We start from the raw sequence: 23,715 nt of genomic DNA, 5'->3' as shown, positions 1-23,715 counted from the left end.
ATGATGCTCCCATCCCTGTGTTCATGTGTTTTCATTGTTCAACACCCGCCTGTGAGTGAGAACATGTGGTGTTTGATTTTCTGTTCTTGTGTCAGTTTGCTGAGAATAATGGTTTACAGATTCATCCATGTCCCTGCAAAGGGCATGAACCTATCGTTTTTTATGGCTGTATAGTATTCCACGGTGTATATGTGCCACATTTTCCTTGTCCAGTCTATCATCAGCGGGCATTTGGGTTGGTTCCAGGTCTTTGCCATTGTAAACAGTGCCGCGATAAACATATGTGTGCATGTGTCTTTATAATAGAACGATTTATAATCCTTTGGATATATACCCAGTAATGGGATTGCTGGGTCAAATGGAATTTCTATTTCTAGTTCTTTGAAGAATTGCCACACTGTCTTCCACAATGGTTGAAATAATTTACACTCCCAGGAATAGTGTAAACGTGTTCCTATTTTTCCACATCCTCTCCAGCATGTTGTCTCCAGATTTTTTAATGATTGCTAGTCTAACGGGCATGAGGTGGTATCTCAATGTGGTTTTGATTTGCCTTTCTCTAATGACCAGTGATGATGAGCATTTTTTTCATATGTTTGTTGGTCTCATGTATGTTTTCTTTTGAAAAGTGTCTGTTCATGTCCTTCACCCACTTTTGAATGGGTTTTTCTTTTTCTTGTAAATCTGTTTTAGTACTTTGTAGATTCTGGATATTAGCCCTTTATCAGATGGGTAGATTGCAAAAATTTTTTCCCATTCTGTTGGTTGCCGGTTTACTCTAATGATTGTTTCTTTTGCTGTGCAGAAGCTCTGGAGTTTAATTAGATCCCATTTGTCTATTTTGTCTTTTATTGCCAATGCTTTTGGTGTTTTAGTCATGAAGTCCTTGCCTATACCTATGTCTTGATGGTTTTGCCTAGGTTTTCTTCTAGGATTTTTATGGTGTTAGGTCTTATGTTTAAGTCTTTAATCCATCTGGAGTTAATTTTAGTGTAAGGTGTCAGGAAGGGGTCCAGTTTCTGTTTTCTGCACACAGCTAGCCAGTTTTCCCAAACCATTTATTAAACAAGGAATCCTTTCCCCATTGCTTGTTTTTGTCAGGTTTGTCAAAGATCAGATAGTTGTAGATGTGTGGCATTGCCTCTGAGGCCTCTGTTCTTTTCCATTGGTCTATAACTCTTTTTTGGTACCAGTACCATGCTGTTTTGATTACTGTAGCCTTGTAGTATAGTTTGATGTCAGGCAGCATGATGCCTCCAGCTTTCTTCTTTTTGCTTAGAATTGTCTTGGCTATGCGGGCTGTCTTTTGGTTCCACATGAGGTTTAGGGGATTTTTTTCCAGTTCTGTGAAGAGGGTCATAGGTAGCTTGATGGGATAGCATTGAATCTATAAATTACTTTGGGCTGTATGGCCATTTTTACAATATTGATGCTTCCTATCCATGAGCATGGAAAGTTTTTGCATGTGTTTGTGTCCTCTATTATTTCCTTGAGCAGTGGTTTGTAGTTTTCCTTGAAGAGGTCCTTTACATCCTTTGTTAGTTGTATTCCTAGGTATTTTCTTCTCTTTGTAGCAATTGTGAATGGGAGTTCACTCTTGATTTGGTTCTCTTTTAGTCTGCTATTGGTGTTTAGAAATGCTTGTGATTTCTGTCCATTGATTTTGTATCCTGGGACTTTGCTGAAGTTGCTTATCAGTTTCAGGAGATTTTGGGCTGAGACGATGGGGTCCTATAAGTATACAATCATGTTGTCTGCAAATAAAGACAATTTGACTTCCTCCTTTCCTATTTGAATACCCTTTATTTCTTATTCTTGCCTGATTGCTCTGGCTAGAACTTCCAATACTATATTGAATAGGAGTGGTGAGAGAGGGCATCTTTGTCTAGTGCCAGATTTCCAAGGAGATGCTTCCAGTTTTTGCCCGTTCAGTATGATTTTAGCTGTGGGTTTGTCGTAAATAGCTTTTATTATTTTGAGATATGTTCTGTCAATACCTAGTTTATTGAGAGTTTTTAGCATAAAGGGCTGTTGAGTTTTGTTGAAGGCCTTCTTTGCATCTATTGAGATGATCATGTGGTTTTTGTCTTTGGTTCTGTTTATGTGGTGGATTACGTTTATAGACTGGCATATGTTGAGCCAGCCTTGCATCCCTGGAATGAAGCCTACTTGATCATGATGGATAAATTTTTTGATGTGCTGTTGCAGTGGGTTTCCCAGTATCTATTGAAGATTTTTGCATCTGTGTTCATCATGCATATTGGTCTGAAGTTTTCTTTTCTTGTTGAGTCTTTGCCAGGTTTTGGTATCAGGATGATGTTGGTCTAATAAAATGATTTGGGAAGGATTCTCTCTTTTTGGATTGTTTGGAATAGTTTCATAAGGAGTGGTACTAGCTCCTCTTTGTACGTCTGGTAGAATTCGGCTGTGAACCCATCTGGACCTGGGCTTTTTTATGGTTGGTAGACTATTAATTGCTGCCTCAACTTCAGCCCTTTTTATTAGTCTATTCAGCGTTTCAGCTTCTTCTTGGTGTAGGCTTGGAAGGATGCACGTGTCCAGGAATTTATCCATTTCTTCCAGGTTTACTGGGTTATGTATATAGAGTTGTTTATAGTACTCTCTGATGCTAGTTTGTAATTCTGTGGAATCAGTGGTGAAATCCGCTTTATCTTTTTTTATTGCATCTATTTGATTCTTCTCTCTTTTCTTTTTTATTAATCTAGCTAGTGGTCTGTCTAGTTTGTTGATCTTTTCACAAAACCAGCTCCTGGAATTAGTGATTTTTTGAAGGATTTTTTATGTCTCTATCTCCTTCAGTTCTGCTCTGATCTTACCTATTTCTTGTCCCCTGCTAGGTTTTGCGTTTTTTTTGATCTTGCTCCTCTAGCTCTTTCAATTGTGACGACAGGGTGTTGATTTTAGATCTTTCCTCGCTTCTCATGTGGGCATTTTTGCTATAAATTTTCCTCTAGACACTGCTTTAAATATGTCCCAGAGATTCTGCTACGTTGTGTCTTTGTTCTCGTTGGTTTCGAAGAACATCTTTATTTCTGCTTTCATTTCACTGTTTATCCAGTCAACATTCAAGAGCCAGTTGTTCAGTTTCCATGAAGTTATGTGGTTCTGAATTAGTTTCTTACTCCTGAGTTCTAATTTGATTGCAGTGTGATCTGAGAGACTGTTATGATTTCCGTTCTTTTGCATTTGCTGAGGAGTGATTTACTTCCAATTATGTGGTCAATTTTAGAGTAGATATAATGTGGTGCTAAGAATGTATATTCTGTGGATTTGGGGTGGAGAGTTCTGTAGATGTCTATTAGGTTTGCTTGGTCCAGATCTGAGTTCAAGTTCGGGATATCCTTGTTAATTTTCTGTCTCATTGATCTGTTTAATATTGAGAGTGGAGTGTTAAAGTCTCCCACTGTTGTTTTGTGTGAATGTAAGTGTTTTTGTAGGTTATTAAGAACTTGCTTTATGTATCTGGGTGCTCCTGTATTGGGTGCATATATATTTAGGATCATTAGCTCTTCTTGTTGCATTGATCCTTTTACCATTAGGTAATGCCCTTCTTTGTTTCTTTTGATCTTTATTGGTTTAAAGTCTGTTTTATCAGAGACTAGGATCTCAGCTCCTGCTTTTTTTGCTATCCATTTGCTTGGTAAATCTTCCTCCCTCCCTTTATTTTGAGCCTATGTGGGTCCTTGTATGTGAGATGGGTTTACTTAATATAGCACACGAATGGGTTTTGACTTTTTATCCAATTTACCAGTCTGTGTCTTTTAATTGGGCCATTTAGCATTTACATTTCAGGTTAATATTGTTACATGTGAGTTTTATCCCGCCATTTTGATGCTAGCTTGTTGTTTTGCCCGTTAGTTGATGCAGTTTCTTCATTGTGTCGATACTCTTTACCATTTGGTACGTTTTTGGAGTGGCTGGTACTGGTTGTTCCTTTCCATGTTTAGTGCTTCTTTCAGGAGCTCTTGTAAGGCAGGTCTGGTGGTAACGAAATCTCTCAGCAATATCTTGTTTGGAAAGGATTTTATTTGTCCTTTGCTTATGAAGCTTAGTTTGTCTGGATATGAAATTGTAAGTTGAAAGTTCTTTTCCTTAAGGAGGTTGAATATTGGCCTCCCCTCTCTTCTGGCTTGTAGGGTGTCTGCCAAGAGATCTGCTGTGAGCCTGTGGGCTTCCCTTTGTGGGTAACCCGACCTTTCTCTCTGGCTGCCCTTAGCATTTTTTCCTTCATTTCAATCCTGGTGAATCTGTTGATTATGTGCCTTGGGGTGCTCTTCTTAAGGAATATCTTTGTGGTGTTCTCTGTGGTGTTCCACATTTCCTGGAGTTGAATGTGGCCAACCTTGCTTGGTTCGGGAAGTTCTCCTGGATAATACCCTGAGGAGTGTTTTCTAGTTTGGATTCATTTTCTCCATCACATTCAGGTACACCTATCAAATGTAGATTTGTTCTTTTCACATAATCCCATATTTCTTGGAGGCTTTGTTCATTTCTTTTCACTCTTTTTTCTCTAATCTTGCCTTCTTGTTTTATTTCATTGAGTTGATCTTTGACCTCTGATAGCCTTTCTTCTGCTTGGTCAATTGGGCTGTTGAAATTTTTGTATGCTTCACGCAGTTCTCGTGTTGGGTTTTTCAGCTCAATCAATTCATTTATATTCTTCTCTAAACTGTTTATTCTCATTAGCTTTTTGTCTAACCTTTTTTCAAGGTTCCTAGTTTCTTTGCATTGGGTTAGAACGTATTCTTTTAGCTCAGAGATGTTTGGTATTACTCACCTTCTGAAGCCTGTTTCTGTCAATTCATCAGACTCATCTCCATCTAGCCTTATTCCCTTGCTGGTGAAGAGTTTTGATCCCTTGGAGGAGGAGAGGCGTTCTGATTTTTGGTGTTTTCATACTTTTTGTGCTGGTTTCTTCCCATCTTTGTGGATTTATCTACCTGTGGTCTTTGTAGTTGGTGACTCTTGGATGGGGTCTCTGAATGGGCATCCTTTTTGCTGATGTTGAAGTTACTTCTGTTTTTTAGTTTTTCTTTTAACAGTGAGGCCCCTCTGCTGTAGGACTGCTGGAGGTCCACTCAAGATCCTGCTTGCCTGGATCACTTGGGGTGGCTGCAGAACAGCAAGAGTTGCTGCCAGTTTCTTCTGTTATCTTCATCCCAGAATGGTACCCGTCAGATGTGAGCCTGCGCTCTCTTTTCTGAGGTGTCTTTTTGGATATATAGGGGTCAGGGAGCTGCTTGGGGAGACAGTCTGTCCCCTTATAGGAGCTTAAGTGCTGAGCTGGGACCTCCGTTGTTCCATTCAGAGCTTCTGGGTATGTACATTTAAGTCTCCTGCAGCGGAACTCATAAATGCCTTTTTCCCCAGGTGCTCTGTTCTGGGAAGGGGCTTTATTTATAAAGTTTCTGACATGTTGCTGCCTTTTTTCAGAGATGCCCTGCTCAGGAAGGAGGTAGTCTAGTCACAGTGTGCCAGCAGAGGCGTCACTGAGCTGCTGTGGGCTTTACCCAGCTGCTGTGTCAACCTCCTTGCGGTTTTGTTTACAGAGGTACAATGATAACTGCTTCAGTAATGGTGGACTGCCTCAGTAAAGACGGATTGCCTTGGTAATGGCAGACTGTCTTCATAATGGTGGACTGCCTCGGTAATGGCGAACTGCCCCAATAATGGCCGATGCCCTTCCCCCCATCGAGCTGTACTGTCCCGGGTTCTGCTGTGCTTGCTTTGAAACTCTCCATCCAGAGTGTTTCAGATTGCTTGTCTTTATGGGGGTGGGACCTATGGAGTCAGATCACCTGGATCCCTGTTTCAGCCCCCTTTTTTTCAGTTGAACGGGCGGCTCTGTCTCCCAGGTGTTCCAGGTGCCTGTTGAAACGGCCGCCGGATTTGTGTGTGTTATTGTGTGGAGACCTGTAGCACAGCTGTGCTGGGTATTTGTGGCGCTTTACACCCCGGGAATCTCTTGGTGTGTGGACAGTAAAAACTCGTTTGGAAATGCGGTAATCACTCACTCTCTGCGTTGTTCTCGCTGGGAGCTGCACTCCAGAGCTGTTCCTATTTAGCTATCTTCGATCTCTCCCTCTCCAGTACTTTTCTTTATATAATCTCAGTTTCTGGCCTGTATCATTTTCCTTTCCACCGAAGAACTTTTCTTTTGGATATTTCTTGCACATTGGGTCTACCGGCAACAAATTCCCTCAGTTTTTATGTTTGAGAAACTGTTTCTCTTTCACTTTTGAAGGATAATTTTGCAAGGTACATAATTCTTGGTTAGTTGTTTTTTAAAATTTTTATCTTAACATTTTAAATACTTCAGTTCACTTACTTCTTGCTTATATGGTTTTGGAGGTAACATCTATGTAACTGTTCTCTTAACTTTTTGATAGGTAATGTCTTTTTTCCATTGGCTTCTTTCAGGATTTTTTCTTCACCTTTTATTTTCTGTAGTTTGAATTCTGATATAGCTAGGTGTAAACTTTTTTTTTTTTTTTTTTTTTTTTTTTTTTTTTTTTTTTTTTTTTTTTTTTTTTTTTTTTTTTTTAAATCATTATCCTGCTTGGAGTTTTCTAAGCTTTTTGGATTGGTGGTTTAGTGCTTGACATTGATTTGGTGAAATTGTCGTTTATCGTTGTATCAAATATTTTTTCTGTTTCTCTCTTTCTTCATTTGGTATTCCTATTACATGTATGCTATACCTTTTATAGTTGTCCCACAACTTTTGTGTATTCTGTTCTGTACTTTTTCAGTCTTTTTTCTGTTTGCTTGTAGTTTTTTTTAGGGGGATATCCTCTAGATATTCTTTCCTCAGCTGTGTCCAGGTTACTAGACTGAACTTATCAACCTAACTGAACTCAACATAGGCATTCTTCATTTCTCTTATGGTGTTTTTGATGTCTAGTATTTCTTTTTGGTTCTTTCTTAGAATTTCTGTTTCTCTGCTTACATTGCCTATCTCTTCTTGTATGCAGTCTATTTTATCCATTAGAAACTTAGTATATTAACCATTTTTTTTTTTTTTAGTAATTGATCTGATGATTCTCACATCTTTTGCTATATCTGAGTCTGGTTCTTATATTAGCTGTCTTCAGACTGTGTGTTTTTGTTTGTTTGAGATGGAGTATCACTCTGTCAACCAGGCTGGAGTGCAGTGGTGCAATCTTGGCACACTGTAATCTCTGCTTCCTGGGTTCAAGCGATTGTCCTGCCTCAGCTTCCCAAGTAGCTGGGATTACAGGCGCCTGCCACCATGCCTGGCTAATTTTTGTGTTTTTAGTAGAGGCAGCATTTCACTATGTTGGTCAGGCTGGTCTAAAACTCCTGACCTCAGGTGATCCACCCTCCTTGGCCTCGCAAAGTGCTGGGATTATAGGCGTGAGCCACCGCACCCAGCCTAGACTGTGTTTTTTGGCTTTTAGTATGCGTAGCTGAATCTGATGTCCTGGGTAAAAGGAGCTGCTGTAAATAGGCCTTTAGTAACGTGACAGTAAGGTGTTGTGGGTTCTTATCAGAAGCATTCTATAGCCCAATGATTAGATCCCAGTCTTTTGATGAGTCTGTGTCTCTGGCTGTGACCTTCACAGATGTTTCTTAGGACTTAGTCCCCTGTCTCCCAAAGTAAGACAGCATGGCTAGTATGGGCTGCAATGAGTATTTCCTAGTTCCCTTCCTGCAAGTTAGGCTCTGATAAACCCCAGCAGGCTCTGATTAAATAGTTTCTCCTGGGGGAAAGACCTTATTAAGAACAGAATGCTCTGGCTTATTTAAAGATGATTTTGTTTCCCCTCCCTCTGTCATAAGCTTGAGGGTTTTATTTCCCCTCTAATATATATTGTGAGAACCAAATTGGTTCCCTGGAGGTAAAACTAATAAAAGTATGAAGGCTGTCCTATGACTGAGTCCCCCTGGCATTTTTAAGTTTCCCACTTGTCCACATTGAGCCTTCAGCAGTTTGTCAATTAAAGTTCAGTCTTTCCTACCCTGCACTTTTTCCTGCAGAGTTTTCTGCTTCAGTGTGATAGGATTCTCTCAGTCACCTGTTTCTCCAATTTATAGGGCAGTGGTTTGCCGTGTGTCTTCATTTCTCTTGCTGATCTGAGAAAAGTCATAGATTTTTCAGATTTTTTAGCTTTTCTTGTTGGTAAGATGGCCTAGTGACTTCCAAGTTTTATTTTTTTATTTTTTTATTTTTTTAATTTTTTTAGAGATGGGATCTTGCTATGTTGCCCAAGCTGGACTGGAACTCCTGGCCTTAAGTGATCCTCCTGCCTCAACCTCCTGCATAGCCCAAGTTCCTTATATGCCCACTAGAAGCAGAAGTTGCAGCTTATTTTCATCTTGTTCACATGAGCAAAATATATTACTTTCTATGAGGTCCATTTTATTCATTTTTTTTCTTTTTTGAGGGTTGTGGTTTTGATGTCAAATCTAAGAAATCCACCTAGTTTTCTATCTTAAAGATTTCCTTCTATATTTTTTTTCTCTGAACTTTAGCAGCCTTACGTTTATATTTAAGTCCATAATCCTTTTGAGTTAAATTTTTGTTTCCTTTTTATTTTTTTTTTGGTAGAGATGTGGTCGTGCTTTGTTGCCCAGGCTGATCTTGAACTCCTGTGCTCAAGCAGCATGCCTGCTTTGGCCTCCCAAAGCACTGGGATTACAGGTGTGAGCCTCTGTGCCAGGCCTGGGTTAAATTTTTCTTAACAGTTCTTAGGGTGGGGAGAAATGACAGATATAGGTGAGGTGGAGGAAGGCAAAAAATCACACTGCCACGTGTGTACCTATGCAACAATCTTGCAAGTTCTTCACATGTACCCCAAAACCTAAAATGCAATTAAAAAAAAAAAACAGTTGTTAGCGTTCTTTTTTCTTTTCTGCCATTAGTTGCCTAATTGCTCCTATACTGTTTGTTGAAGAGGCGATTCTTCTTCTGTTGAATTACTGTTAGCCCTTTGTCAAAAATCAGTTGAACATATTTATGTTGGTTATTTCTGGATTCACTGTTCTGTTTCATTGATCTATTGTCTGTCTCCTGCTAATAGCACACTGTCTTGATTTCTGTAGCTATATGGCAGGCTGCATCATATTTCTTTGAATTTTCTTTCAATCTGACTCTCTCTTCTCCTTCTTTCACTCTCATGATACAAATGTTGGATCTATTGTTATTGTCCCACAGGTCCATGAGGCTTTGTTAATTTTCTTTTCCTGTGTTGTTTGGATTGGGTGAATTCTGTTGTTCTGTCCATAAGCTCATTGATTGTATCCTGTGTCATCTTCATTCTACTTCTGAGCCTATCTAGCTTGTCGTTGTTATTGCATTTTTTAGTTACATAATTTTCATCTGTTTTTTTTTTTAACTTGTATTTCTTTGTTTAGATCTTCTATTTTTACATTTGTTTTAAGAGAATTTATAATTGTCGAAGCATTTTTATGATGATTGTTTTAAAATTCTTGTCAGATCATTTCAACATCTGATTTATCTAGGTATTTGTATTGGTTGATTGTCTTTTCTCACTCAAGTTATGATTTTTCTTGGTTCTTGGTGTGACAGGTGATTTACATTTGAAACTTAGATATTTTTTCTATTATGTTAAGAGATTCTGAGGGCTAGTTCAACCTTTTATTTTCACAAGCAGTCATCCTGTTTAGGTGTTATCATGCAGGTCTAAGCCTATATTTTTTTGGGTTGTAGTTCCAATGATAGTTTAGTTTTGAGTCTGCACTGTTGTTTTGGTTGGCTTCTTGTATCTGGTTGGCACTAGGGCTCCCACTTGTCTCTGCTGGTGCTGCTTGAGGGAGTAGGAGATTCTTTCTTATGCCGAGTTAGTGTATGTCTATTGCTGGGGAAGGGATGGGCTGGGATTTCCTTACCATGCTCCCTGCTACTCAGTTGTCTCTGGACAAGGGAGGAGAGTCTTGGATATGTGGAGAACAAGAGGCTTCCTGAGATTGGCTATCTAGCAAAATTGGGCTCTGCTGGCCGGTTCTGAGTAGCCTGTTCGGATGTCTCCGGGTAAAGAAGGAGATCCTGAGACCTGTGAAACCGAGGTTCTTGACTGGGCTGCTTATGGAGACAGACATTTCTGACCAGGCTGTCTCTCTTCTGGTTCTTCCTGCTTGCCTTTGTTTCTCTTGATGGAAAAGGGGAACCTTGACTTGCTATCACTGTGACTGAGCAGCTTACCCTTTGTGGCACCCTCAGGGCCCCAGTGGCTGGATAACCCAGATTGCTGCTACTCCATAGTTCCTGAACATGATCCTGTCTGCCTCTCAAGACAAGAGCATCATTATGTAGAAACTGAACAGGGAAAATACCAACTATGGCATCCTACAATATGCTTTGCAAGGTCACTCCCACTTTTTTAGTGACATGTTCATCTCCTTAGATGGCCAGATTGCTCTCTCAGGCTCCTTGGCTAGAATGCTGTGCCTCTGGGATCTCACAGTGGACATCACCATGAGACGATTTGTGGGCTGTACCAAGGGCATGCTGAAAGTGGCCTCCCATGACAACCAGCAGATTGTCTGTGGATTGTGAGCTAAAACCATCAAGTTATGCATCAGATACCCTGTTTAATATGAGAACCACAGAGTGGGTATCTTGTGTTCGCTTCTCGCCTAACAGCAGCAACCCTATCACTGTCTTCCTGTAGCTGGGAGAAGCTGGTCAAGTTATGCAGTTGGCTAACTGCAAGCTGAAGACTAACCACACTGGCCGCAGGTTATCTGAACACTGTGACTATCTCCAGATGGATCCCCCTGTGCATCTGGAGGCAAAGATGGCCAGGCCATGCTATGGGATCTCAATGAAAGCAAGTACCTTTACATGCTAGATGTGGGAGCTTCATCATCAACACCCTGTGCTTCAGCCCCAACTGCTACTGGCTCTGTGCTGCCATGGGCCCCAGCATCAAGATCGGGGACTTAGTGGTAAATATCATCATAGGTGAACTGAAGCAAGTAGTTTTCAGTACTGGCAGCATGGCAGAACTGCCCCAGTGTACCTCCCTGGCCTGGTCTGTTGATGTTCAGATTTTGTTTGCTGGCTACACAGACAACCTGGTGTGAGTGTGGCAAATGACATGGGCACCCGCTAGAAGTTTATGGCAGAGCTTTAGAAATTAAAAAACAAAAAAACTGGGAAAAAATGTGGGGAGTCTCAGGTCTCACAGGGAAGGAGAGTGTTTCCCTAGCTATTTGTTTTTGTTGAGGTCCCTAATTAATCTCTCCTGCTGGTGGTGTCTGGCTTCCTTGATATTGTCAGAGGGACAGCTATTCTATTCTGGGAGGAATTAACTTACGTGGGCTGCCTTCTGCTACTATGCTGTGGCTGAGAAAAACCATGTGTGGGTGGCCTTCTTCACTTGGGTGAGGTAGGCATAAGACATCCTGCCTCTGTGTTGTTCTTCTAGTTGTAGGGTTTCGAAAGAGTTTGCCTTCTTCTTTCCACCTTCCAGAGTTCTTTGGTTATCACTTGCATTGTCTGTTTATATTTATATTTAGTGGGGAGGAATGGGAAAAATGGTCTATGCCATCTTGTCTGGACAACAAGCTGGATTTTCCTTCTAATTTCAATTTCTGTGGCATGTGAGTGTGGAGGTAAATGTGAGGGGACATACTGGCTGGGGTTGAGTTTGGCATTGTTGGAGGCCCTGAGATTTATTCACATTTAAAAGAGTTCATCCTGTACTCCTGGACTTAAATTTCATTCAGAAGTTCATCACAGAGCTCTGGAAAATTGTAATTCTGTGCTGTCCTCCCTGTGTTTTCTAAATCCCTACCCTATCTTTAGATATTTGCTTGACTTTCCCTAGTTTGGTCTATTCACTCTGCCTGCTTCTTTTCATATTGGAGGATCTATTGTGAATTCTCAGGATTTTATTAACTTTTCTTTGCCAGAATATCTTCTGGACTGGTTGGGGTAGTATTGGACTCACTAAAACTATGGTGTGAAACTTATGGCATAAGGTTGTACTCCTTTATTTGTTGGTGATATGTTTAAATTTTTGTTTTTTCTTAAAATTTTTTTTTCACTATTGTCAGTAGGAGTTTTTGAAGTATAGCTTGATTATGAGATTTTTGCAATTTTTACATTTTCCTCTGACTTTTGACATTGCTAATGATGGCGGCAGCAACCCATCTGGAGCAGCTGCTGTGGGGATGCCAGCTGTGGCTGAGAAAGTGTGGCCAGGGCTGTACCAGCTGGGGCTGTGCACTCTGTAGAGCCGGCAAGGGCTGGGAACAGGCGGGAGCCTTGTGCTCCTTGGTGCATCTGCTGTTGCCCGACTGTGGCTCTGGACCCAGATATCCCTGCACTCTTGGGGACCCAGGAAGCCCCCTGGCCCTGCAGGTTTGAAAGTGCCTGCTCTCACTCCTTGGCCTCTTCCTGCTCCTGGCGCCCACTCTAGGGTGGAGCAAAGTTGTGGTCAAGCCCAGGTACTGTTGCAACCCAGCCAGGTATGTGTGTGCTCACGGTGGTGCTGACATGCCAGCCCCTTGCCACTGTGGTTCCCTCTAGACTTTAGGTACTGATGAGCATGGGAGGGGGTGCCGCAGGGGCTGAGGGTGGCTTGGCACTGGCCTGCAGGCACCTCTTGGCACAGACAGTTTGGGTGCTATCGATGGCATGTTAAAGGCAGACAGGTTCCTAGGCAGAAAGTGGTGGGTCCCCAGTAAAACCTCACCTCAGGCCAGGGATGGCCTGAAGCCTGGGTGCTGGGCTCTCAGTTCCAGTTGATGTCTGTGCCCAAGTGAGAACTTCGTTGATAACCATTTGGCCAATTGGATGGTGCTTTTTCCAGGCCCACTTGTGGCTGTCCATGGACCAGTCAGTATGCAGTTCTTTGATTCTGAGCACATAAAAACCCCAGGCTTAGCCAGACTCAGACACTCATCCAGATGACCTGCTTGCAAAAAAGAACTACCCACTACGGGTCTTCTTTACTGAGAGCTGGATGCTCGTCAGGACAAATTGCCTGTGGAAGGAGCTACCCACTACAGGTCTCCTCCCTGCTGAGAGTTAGACATACATTAGGACAACCTGCCTACAGAAAGGACCTACCCACTTTGGGTCTCCTGAGAGCTATTCTGTTGCTCAATGAAGCTCCTCTCTGCCACACTCATCCCCTAGTTGTCTGCATATCTCATTATTTCTGGACAAGGGACAAGAACTTGGGACCCACTGAATGGTGGGACTAAAAGAGATATAACACAAACACGGTGGAAACATGCTCCCTGATCGCCACATTGTGTGTGATGAGAAAGAGAGAAGGGCTGTGGCACTTCTAGGAGCCCAGATCTTGGAACCCCCTGAGCCAGGGCTGTGACACTCTGTAGCACCCATTTTGGGACTCTGTGGTTCCTGGTGTCTCTGAGCTTTCTAGTGCCATTGCGTCCTACCTGTCCAGACGCTACAGAAGCCACTTGTGGTACATATGGTCCAGGTTCAGTCTTGCACAGAGCTGGTGCCTGTGCTGGTGCCTGGAGCTGCCTGTCCTGTTGCAGCTGGTGCGCCTGGCTGTGTGCAGTGGACGTATCCTGCACTTGCTGGCTCATAAACCGCTTGCTGCTCCGTGCCTGGCTCATCCTTGGCAGGTGTGGGATCCAGGCCAGTAGTGTGAGCTGAGTGCAGCCGGTGGTCCAAGTGGATGGAATGAGCTCAGCTGGCACAAGCAAAACCCAAGTAGAAGCAGCACTGGCCACAGAGGTTTCTGGTTGGCAAAGCAATACCCAAAGGATCCTGTGACACTAATATCTTTTTTTTCCTACTGACATCTATGACTCTGCCAGGCCCCTGTTATATTTTTGCTTGCTTAATTTCTATCCTTTGGTTGGCCTCTCCTTCTTTCAATCTTGGAGGAGGCTTGAAAGTACCTGCTCTTACTCCCTGGCCTCATGGGTTTTGTCCTTGACTCTCTGCTTTTCTGTCAACATTCAGTTTGTTGGTTTCATCAGTCAACTTTAAGTAATTGACTCTCAAATTTGGATTTTTAACCTTAGTATTTTACCTACAGGTAAAATTTCCAGCTGAAATTAATGTAGTTTACTCAAAGTAGCTCCATATTCTTCTTGTTTCATTTCTATTGATATTGTCATGATTCTTTATTTCTAAAGCCTTAAAAATCACATTGAATTGTCTCTTTTGTTGACTAAATCCATTCACTAGGTTAAGAATCTTTCATTTTAATTCTCATTGACATTGTCAATTTTAGATTTTCATTTCTCAAGCTATATTGCTATAATGGGTTCTTATGTCTCATTAGCTGCCAAATCAAAATTTATCTTTGTGTCTCTGTCTTTTTATTAAACTATAACATACACACATGTACAAATCATAAGTGCTCAGCTTGATGAATTTTCACAAACTGAACATACTTGCTTACCTAGCACCAGCAAATTAATCTTTTTAAACTGTTGTGTTCATGATCTTGGTTTTCAAAAATTGTAACCTTGTGTTGACACAAATTAATTCAAGGAGTTTGGGCTTTTTAGTTTCTTGAGCAGAGGACTAGCCGAAGATAATTTGGCATCCCATCTCTCACTACTTGGCACATAGAGTTTGATTTTGGAGACATTTGCTTTTTTTTTTTTTAACTGTACCTCATACTCACTTTTTTTTTTTTTCCCTATACTGCTCTATTTCCTGAACTACATTTCCCATTTGACTTTTTATAGTCTAAATCATGGTCACTATTTCAGTCCTAATTTGTATATTGCCATTTCTAAGAAATTTTCTGGGTGATTCCAACTTTAATTAATTTGCAGTAATATTTGCAACAACAACAACAAAAACCCAGGAAATGTCTGAAATATCTACCAACAGGAATTTTCCTTTTTTTCTTTCTTTTCTTTCTTTCTTTTTTTTTTTTTNAAAAAAAAAAAAAAAAAAAAAGTAAATGGTAGGCAGAAATAACTGGTATAAAGTGACATCAGCACTCTAGGGCTGCAGCATTGTTAATCAGGCTCTAATTAGGGAGTCTTGTTTTAAAGAAAATTGGTGCTTCACAGGAAGAACCCCAGCAGTCTCCTAACTGGTTCTACTATCTCCTGGTATACTTGAAGAGGGGAATAGCACTGCAATTTCATTAGTGACCCAGAAAAAGCCAGCTGGTAAACCCTAGTGCCCTGTTAAGTCATATTTTTTTTTCCTAGTGGGATGCTGATGAACAGGCATTTAACACAACTGTGAAGCAGCTGCTGTCACGCCTTCCGAAGCAAAGATACCTCAAATTAGTCTGTGATGAAATTTATAACATCAAAGTAGAAAAAAAGTAAGTTATCACTTGGGCATAGCAGGTTTCACATGGTTAAAATTCAGGGAGGTGGTTTCAGAGTGACATTATTTTGTTGTCTTGTTGAGGCTTGACACCTAAGCTGTTGCTAGAACTGCAGGTGACAACCAGTCAGTCTTGCTTGGACTGTGAATCACAGTCATGATCTTGTCAATAAGAAAACACAGGAGTCCTAGGAGTAGCTGTCTCAACTATACAGTTTTGTTCACCCAGGTAATTCACTTTCTATAAGTATGTTAAAATTAAAGAAAATAACCATGACTAGTTTGCTCTGTGCCCTTATGTCATAATGCCCATCATTCATGTTATCATCCACTTAAAAAGCAACAAGGAAGCCTATGAGGTGAATAGTTATCTCCTTATTAGGACCTTACACTACAGACCCCCGTCAGTCATACCTTGTTTAAAACCTATATAATTTTTTAGTAACTAGTCTTCTACCTTGTTTTTGCTTAAATAAAGCTCCTACAAGTAAGTGTTCTAAAAATTTATTTGCTCTGTTCTTCACTCATTAAACTGAGTCTGTCTTTTTAATCTTTTCCTTTCTTTTGCAGGGTGTCTGTGCTATTTCTGTATAGCTACAGAGATGACTACTACAGAATCTTATTTTAACCCTAAAGAACTGTCGTTGACCTCATTCAGACAGAGGCTTATACTGGAATAATGGAATGTTGTACATTCATTGTCATTCAAAATTAAATTCTAAGACGACGCTGGGCACAGTAGTTTACACTTGTAATCCTAGCATTTTGGGAAGCCAAGGCAGGAAGATTGCTTGAAACCAGGAGTTCAAGACCAGCCTGAGCAAAAAGCAAGACCCCCATCTCTACAAAAACTAAAAAAATTAGTAGGGCAAGGGGACATACACCTGTAGTCCTAGCTACTCCAAAGACTGAGGTGGGTAACTTGAGCCTGAGGAGGCTGAGGCTGCAATGGGCTGTGACTGCGCCACTGCACTCCAGCCTGGACAGAGCAACACCCTGTCTCAAAAAAGAACAAAAAAAATTCTAAGAAGCTGTCCTACAAAGTTGAGCTTTGTTAGTTTTTCATGTGTAATATATTATAAATTTATCTTTTGGGATATAATAAATGCTTTCATATACCTGCTGCTTTTTAATTGTAAATCTGTTAACACTAAAGGTTGTTTGGAGCTGGAACATAAGATAATAGCCTTCTCTTCCCTTGGCCGTTAGGACTAAGCACCTGAAAATATCCAAACTAAAGGGCATAAAGAAACCAAAAATCACTATTTGGAACCTATATTCTTGATGACTTTGTAGTATGTTTCTCCTAAGGTAGTTAAACTCTCATTTGACTATGAGTACTCATTCAAACTTGGTAAAGGAACTATGATGATAAAATTATACAACCAGGTAGGAAGCAACTCATGAAATAACGTGACTTTTTACAGGTTCAATTCCAATAACCTAGAAGGTATTATAGAGCTAAAGCCTATTCATTAATCACATCATTCTAGAAATAGTTATTGCCAGAACTATTAAAGTGGGGTGGTAAAAGGAATAGAGAGACGGTGCTGATAAACAGACATGTTTAATGATAGCTTGCTCTTCAGAGATGACTACAGAGACTTTTAATCTATAATCCAGGAGTATATAACCATGCAGCACAGACCAATTAACCAAATGTAAAATAAACTGGGTTCTTACTACAACTACCCTATAAACATTGCAACTATTCTTTCCAAAAGGACCCTCACTTTATGTGAAAACACCTACTGTGGGGGAACCAGAAGCCTAGCTATGTGGCCAAAAGTAAAAACCAAAGGAAAAAAATAGCAACTCAGTGGTTAATTGGTAAAAGCAAGAAATTTGTATCCTTTACTGTGCTGCTGCTGCTGCTGCTGCTGCTACTGGTGGTGGTGCTGCTGCTGGCGGTGGTACTGCTGCTGCTGCTGGCGGTGGTACTGCTGGTGCCGCTGGAGCTGGTGCTGGTGCTGCTGGAGCTGCTGCTGCTCCTTTGGTCTTCTTAGTTTTTTTCTTTTTGTCCCTCTTCTTCAGCCCATCCATGTTAGCTCTCAGTAGGTTTGAATAAGCCATCTGAAACTTATTCACTCCCTTGGAGCTCACCACAGTGCTGATCTTCTTTTTCCCATCGGTAGCTCTTAACAGACACTTGTTGTCTGCGGGCTCAAAGCCCTCCACAGTACCTTTCTTTGGAATGGGTTTGGTTCAACCATCATACTTCTTCAAGGTGATATAGACGCTGCCCGACGTCCGGCACTTCTGGAAGAGTCTGGTCAGCTCCGTCAGGAACTGCTCACTCTCCAACAACACCGTTGCGTCGTCAACTGCCTCAGCTTAAGCCCCTAGCATTAAGAGCCGGAAGCTCGGCCAGCAATGTGCTATTATTGTGCTTGTGAATAGCCACTGCACTCCAGCCTGGACAACATAGGAAGATCCCATCTTAAAAAACTGTGTACACACACACACGTAATTTTTTTCTTTATTTGGAAAACCCTAATTTTTACCATGTCTTCAAATAAGATGATTGAGGTTAGAGAGCCACACGCCTTGTTTTTCTGTGTAGCTTAGAGGATATCAGCTGAATTAACAAGAAATTAACCTCTATTATGGATGAACTGGAATGAAAAATAAAAGGTGTTTTTCTTCATTTCTTCTAACTGGCTCTGAAAGATTTTACTGCCTGAAATTCTAGGAAACTGAGGGGCAAAATAAATTCTACCATCATTTTCAGGATTTATAACAAATGAACAGGGTATTTTGGGGAAGCTTATGATAACTGATCTTTAGATGATTGTAAGTCATGCTGTATTAATTTTTTTAAAAAAACTTTTTTTGACTACACTTAACAACCAAAGAATTCACCCATTGAAACTGTACAATTTAATTGTTTTTAGTACATTCAGTTATGCAGGCACCACTACAATCAATGTTAGAACATTTTCATCACCACAAAAAGAAATCCAGTATCTACTAACAGTCATTTCTAATTTCTCCCCACATTTACCAGCCCCAGTCAACCAGTAATCTACTTTATAGATTTGCCTATTTTGAGCATTTCATATTAATGAAGTCATACAGTGTGATCTTTGTGTTTGGTCTCTTTTCACCTAGTAAAACATTTTCAAGGTTCATCCATGTTGTAGCCCGTATTGGTACTTCGTTTTCATTGCCAAATAATATTCCATTGTATAGATATTATCCCATTTTATTTATCTGTTCATCTATTGATGTATATTTGGGTTGGTTCCACTTTGTAGCTACTGTGAATAATGTTGCATCAGACATTCATATGCAAGTTTTTGCATAAACATATGTTTTCATTTCTGTTGGATATATAGCTGGGAGTTGAATTTCTGGATCATATGCTAACTCTATGTTTTACCTTTTGAGGAACTGCCAAACTCTTTTCCACAGTGGTTTCACCATTTAACGTTTCAGGTAGCAAGGGATGAACCACGTTGAATTGTTGCACCATTTAAGGTTTCAGTTAGCACTTTAGTGCTAAACTACATATCTGTGTTTTGATTAGAGACATTCTGGTGGTGTGAAATAGTTATCTCATTGTAGTTCTGATTTGAATTTTCCTGATAGCTAATGATATTGAACATCTTTTCATGCGCCTATTGGATATTTCTACATTTTTCTTAGAAAATTGTCTATTCAAATCCTTTGTTGATTTTTTGTTGGTTTGTCTTTTTATTATTGAGTTGTAAAAATTCTTTATGTCCTTTATCCAGAAGTTCCTTGTCATATATATATGATTTGTAAATATACACTCCTGTTCTACTTTCTTGATGGTATCTGTTGAAGCGTGGAAGTTTTAAATTTTGATGAAATCCAACTAACGTATTTTTATTTTGTCATTTGTGCTTTTGTTGTTGTAGCTAAGAAACCATGGCCTAAGCCAAGATTACAAAGATTTACTTGTATGTTTTATTCTGAGAGTTTTATAGTTTAAGATCTGATATTTAGGTATATCATCCATTTATAGTTAATGTTTTGTGTATGATCTAAGGAAGGCATCTTGCTTCATTCTTTTGCATGTGGAAATCCAGTTGTCCTAGGACCAATTGTTGATAAGACTTTTCTTTCCCCATGGAATGGAGTTGGCACCTTGTAGAAAATCACTTTACCGTAAATGTGAAGATTTATATTTGGTTCCTCTAGTCTAGTCCATTGATTTCTATGTTTGTGCATAGGTTATTACCGTAGTGTCTTGATCACTGTAGCTTTTAAGTACGTTTTGAAATCAGAAAGTGTGAATCTTCTCACTTTGTGCTTCTTTTCAACTTATTTCATTTCCTTTTTCTATATAGATTTTAGGATAGCTTGTCAATGTCTATAAAAAAGCTGAGATGTTAATATGGGTGTTAAATTTGTAGATCAAATTGGAGAATCTTTTTTTCTTAACAATATTAAATCTTTTGATCTGCGAACATGAATATTTCAATTTACTTAGGTCTTTTAAAACTACTATCCTTTTTATTTTTTATTTTTTTGAGATGGAGTGTCCCTCTGTCACCTGGGCTGGAGTGCAGTGGTGCGATCTTGGCCCACTGCAAACCTCTGCCTCCTGAGTTCAAGTGATTCTCCTGCCTCAGCCTCCCGAGTAGCTGGGAGTACAGGTGTGTGCCATCATGCCCAGATAATTTTTTTTTTTTTTTTGGATTTTTAGTAGAGACAAGGTTTCATCATGTTGGCCGGGCTGGTCTCGATCTCTTGACCTCAGGTGAACTGCCCGCCTCAGCATCCCAAAGTGTTGGGATTACAGGCATGAGCCACCATGCCCGGTCTCTTTTTTTTCTGAGATGAAATTTTGCTTTCTTTCCCAGGCTGGAGTGCATGATCTTGGCTCACCACAACCTCCGCCTCTTGGGTTCAAGTGATTCTCCTGCCTCAGCCCCCCGAGTAGCTGGGATTATAGGCATGCACCACCATGCCTGGCTAATTTTGTATTTTTAGTAGAGCCGAGGTTTCTCTGTGTTGGTCAGGCTGGTCTTGAACTCCTGACCTCAGGTGATCTGCCCGCCTCGGCTTCCCAAAGTGCTAAGACTACAGGTGTGAGCCACAGCACCCAGTCCTAAAATTGCTTTCAACAGTGTCTTACAGTTTTAAGCATACAAATTTTGCTTTTTTTTGGTGAAATTTATTCTGAAGTATTTTATTCTTTTTTGGTGCTTTTGTAAATAGAATTGTTTTCTAGTTTCATTTTTTGATTGTTCAATTATAGAATATAGAAATATAATTTATTTTTTGTATATTGACCTTGTACCTTGTAATATTACTTAACTATTTTTTGTTTATTTTAAAAATTTTTGTGGATACATGGTAGGTTTATATATTTATAGGGTATATGATATGTTTTGATACAGACATGCAGTATGTAATAATCACATCAGGGTAAGTGGGGTATCCATTACCTCAAGCATTCATCCTTTATGTCACAAACAGTTCAATTGTATAGTTTTTGTTATTTGATAATGTACGAGTAAGTTATTATTGACTATAGTCACCCTATTGTGCTATCAGGTACTAGGTCTTATTCTTTATATATTTTTTGTACCCATTAACCATCCCCTTTCCTCTTACTTCCCACTACCCTTCCCAGCCTGTTGTAACCATCCTTCTACTCTCTGTCTCCATGAGTTCAAGTTTGTCTTTCTGTGTCTGGCTTATGTCACTTAACATAATGACCACCAGTTCCATCCATGTTGTTGCAGATAACAAGATCTCATTCTTTTTTGTATTGCATTGTGTATATGTATCACATCTCTTTATCTATTTGTCTGTTGATGGACACTTAGGTTGCTTCCAAATACTAGCTATTGTAAATAGTGCTGCAACAAACATAGGAGTACAGATATCTCTTTAGTATACTGATTTCCTTTTTTTGGGTGTTATATACCCAGCAGTGGGATCGCTGGATCATCTGGTAGCTCATACGGTAGCTTTCTGACAAACCTCCAAACTGGTCTCCATAGTGGTTGTACTAGTTCACCTTCCCACCAGCAGCAGTGTTTCAGGGTTCTCTTCTACATGCTTGCTGTTTTCTGGTCTTCTTCCTTTCCTGTCTTCCTTTTAGGGAAGATAATTTTCTTTGGTGATATGACTTAATTTTACTTTTTTAATATTCCTTGTATTTTTTTGATTTGAGGTTACCATGAAGCTTGCAAATACTATCTTATAACTCATTATTTTAAACTCATGGCAAGTTAACATAATTTTATAAACAAACAAGCAGAAAGAAAACTAATGAAAACTCTACACTTCAACTTTGACCACCACCCATTTCCCCCTCCCCCCCGGCTTTTTAACTTGTTGTTTCTTTTTATAACGCATTGTGCTATCTGTGTCTTGAAAAGTTGTAGTTATTATTTTTGAATTGTTTATCTTGTAGTCATTCTTCTGAGGACTGGAGTAGTTTATACACCACAATTACACCTTATTATTATAAATGTCATAATAATATTCTTTGCTTTTTGGTGTACTTACTTTACCAGTGAGTTTTGTACCTTCAGATGATTTGTTATTGCTCATTAATGTCTTTTTCTTTCTGATTGATTAATTCCCCTTAGCATTTCCTTTTTTTTTTTTTTTTTTTTNTTTGAGATGGAGTTTCACTCTTGTTGCCCAGGCTGAAGAGCAATGGTGTAATCTCAGCTCACTGTGACCTCTGCCTCCCAGGTTCAAGCAGTTCTCCTGCCTCGGCCTCCTAAGTAGCTAAGATTACAGGCACCTGCCACTATGCCCGGCTAATTTTTGCGTTTTTAGTAGAGATGGGATTTCGCCATGTTGGCCAGGCTGGTCTCAAACTCCTGACCTCAGATGATCCGTCCACCTTTGTCTCCTAAAGTACCTGGATTACAGGTGTGAGCCACTGTGCCTGGCCCCCCCTCAGCATTTTTTCTAGGATAAATGTGGTGTTGATGCAGTTCTTGAGCTTTTGTTTGTCTGGGAACATCTTTATTTCTTCTTTATGCTTAAAGGATATTTCCACCAGATATGCTATTCTAGGGTGAAAGCTTTTTTTTTCCTTTAGCACTTTGAATATTTTATGCCACTCTCTCCTGCCGTGTAAGATTTCCACTGAAAAAATTTCTACTGCCACACATGTGGGATCTCTATTTGTTTCTTTTCTCTTGCTGCTTTTAGGATCCTTTCTTTATTCTTGACCTTTGGGAGTTTGATTATGAAATGCCTTGAGATAGTCTTTAGGTTAAATCTGCTTGGTGTTCAATAACCTTCTTGTACTTGAATATATCTTTCTCTAGGTTTGGCAAGCTCTCTGTTATTATCTCTTTGAATAAACTTACTACCCCAGTCTCTTTCTGTACCTCCTTTTTAATTCTAATTACTCTCAGATTTGCCTTTTTTTGGCTGGGCATGGTGGTGCATGCCTGTAATCCCAGCACTTTGGAAGGCCAAGGTGGGAAAATTGCTTGCACATAAGAGTTTGACTGTAGCCTGGGCAACAAAGTGTGACCCCTTCTCTACAAAAAAAAATTAAAATTAGCTGACTGTAATAACATATACTTATAGTCCCAGCTACACAGGAGGCTGAGATAGGAGGATCTCATGAGCCCAGGAGGTTGAGGCTACAGTGAGTTGTGATTGTGCCACTGTACTTTACCCTGGGTCACAGAGAGAGACTGTGTCTAGAGGGGAAAAAGATTTGCCCTTTTGAGGCTATTTTATACTTCTTGTAGGCATAGTTTATTCTCTTTTATTCTTTTTTTCCCTCTGACTGTGTATTTTTAAATAGCCTGTCTTCAAGCTCACTAATTCTTTCTTCTGCTTCATCTATTCTGATATTAAGAGACACTGATGCATTCTTCAGTATGTCAGCTGCATTTTTCAACTGTAGAATTCGTGCTTCATTCTTTTTATTTCAATCTCTTTGTTAAATTTATCTAGATAGAATTCTAAATTCCAGCTATCTGTTATCTTGAATTTCTTTGAGTTTCTTTAAAACAGCTATTTTGAATACTCTGTGTGAAAGGTCCCATATCTTTCAGGCCAGGATTGGTTCCTGGTGCCTTACTTAGTTTGTGCCTGGAGGTCCTGTTTTCCTGGATGGTCTTGAATCTTGTGGATGTTTGTCAGAGTCTATCCATTCAAGAGTTAGATATTTATTGTAGTCTTGACTTCTGTGCTTTATTTGTACCTGTCATTCTTGGGAAAGCTTTCCAGGTAATTCAAGGTACTTGGATGTTGTGATCTAAGCTGTATCTGCATTAGGGGCCACTCCAAGCCCGTTAACACTATGATTCATGCAGACTTGTAGAGGTACTGCTTTTGTCATCCTGGATAAGATCTGGAAGGATTCTTTACATTACCAGGCAGAAATTCTTGTTCTCTTTTGCTACTTTCTTCCAAACAAAAGGAGTCTCTCTCTCTGTTTTGACTCACCTGGAGCTGGG

At 40.0% G+C, this 23,715-nt stretch overlaps 1 protein-coding gene and 1 long non-coding RNA gene across 10 annotated transcripts in view; both read left to right on the top strand.

Annotated features, from left to right (window-relative positions):
• The window catches only part of FER (FER tyrosine kinase), a 485,340-nt gene that overhangs the window by 30,866 nt on the left and 430,759 nt on the right, over positions 1 to 23,715 (top strand). Inside the window, exon 1 of one of the 9 annotated variants that reach the window (XM_037737992.1) lies at positions 8,589 to 8,683. The exons of the other annotated variants lie outside the window; for them this stretch is intronic. The gene's annotated coding sequence lies outside the window, so the exon portion shown is untranslated. Of the gene's footprint in view, positions 1 to 8,588; positions 8,684 to 23,715 lie in introns of those variants that run through there. 9 annotated transcript variants of the gene reach the window in all.
• LOC108303406 lies at positions 14,925 to 16,418 on the top strand. Its single transcript, XR_001824820.2, has 2 exons — positions 14,925 to 15,290; positions 15,866 to 16,418. It is a non-coding gene; the product is annotated as an uncharacterized LOC108303406 (long non-coding RNA).

Source organism: Cebus imitator, unplaced genomic scaffold, assembly GCF_001604975.1.
Source record: "Cebus imitator isolate Cc_AM_T3 unplaced genomic scaffold, Cebus_imitator-1.0 Scaffold46, whole genome shotgun sequence".
Classification (NCBI taxonomy): Eukaryota; Metazoa; Chordata; class Mammalia; order Primates; family Cebidae; genus Cebus; species Cebus imitator.
The sequence above is the reverse complement of the archived record's forward strand: the minus strand, read 5'-3'. Positions and strand labels throughout refer to the sequence as shown.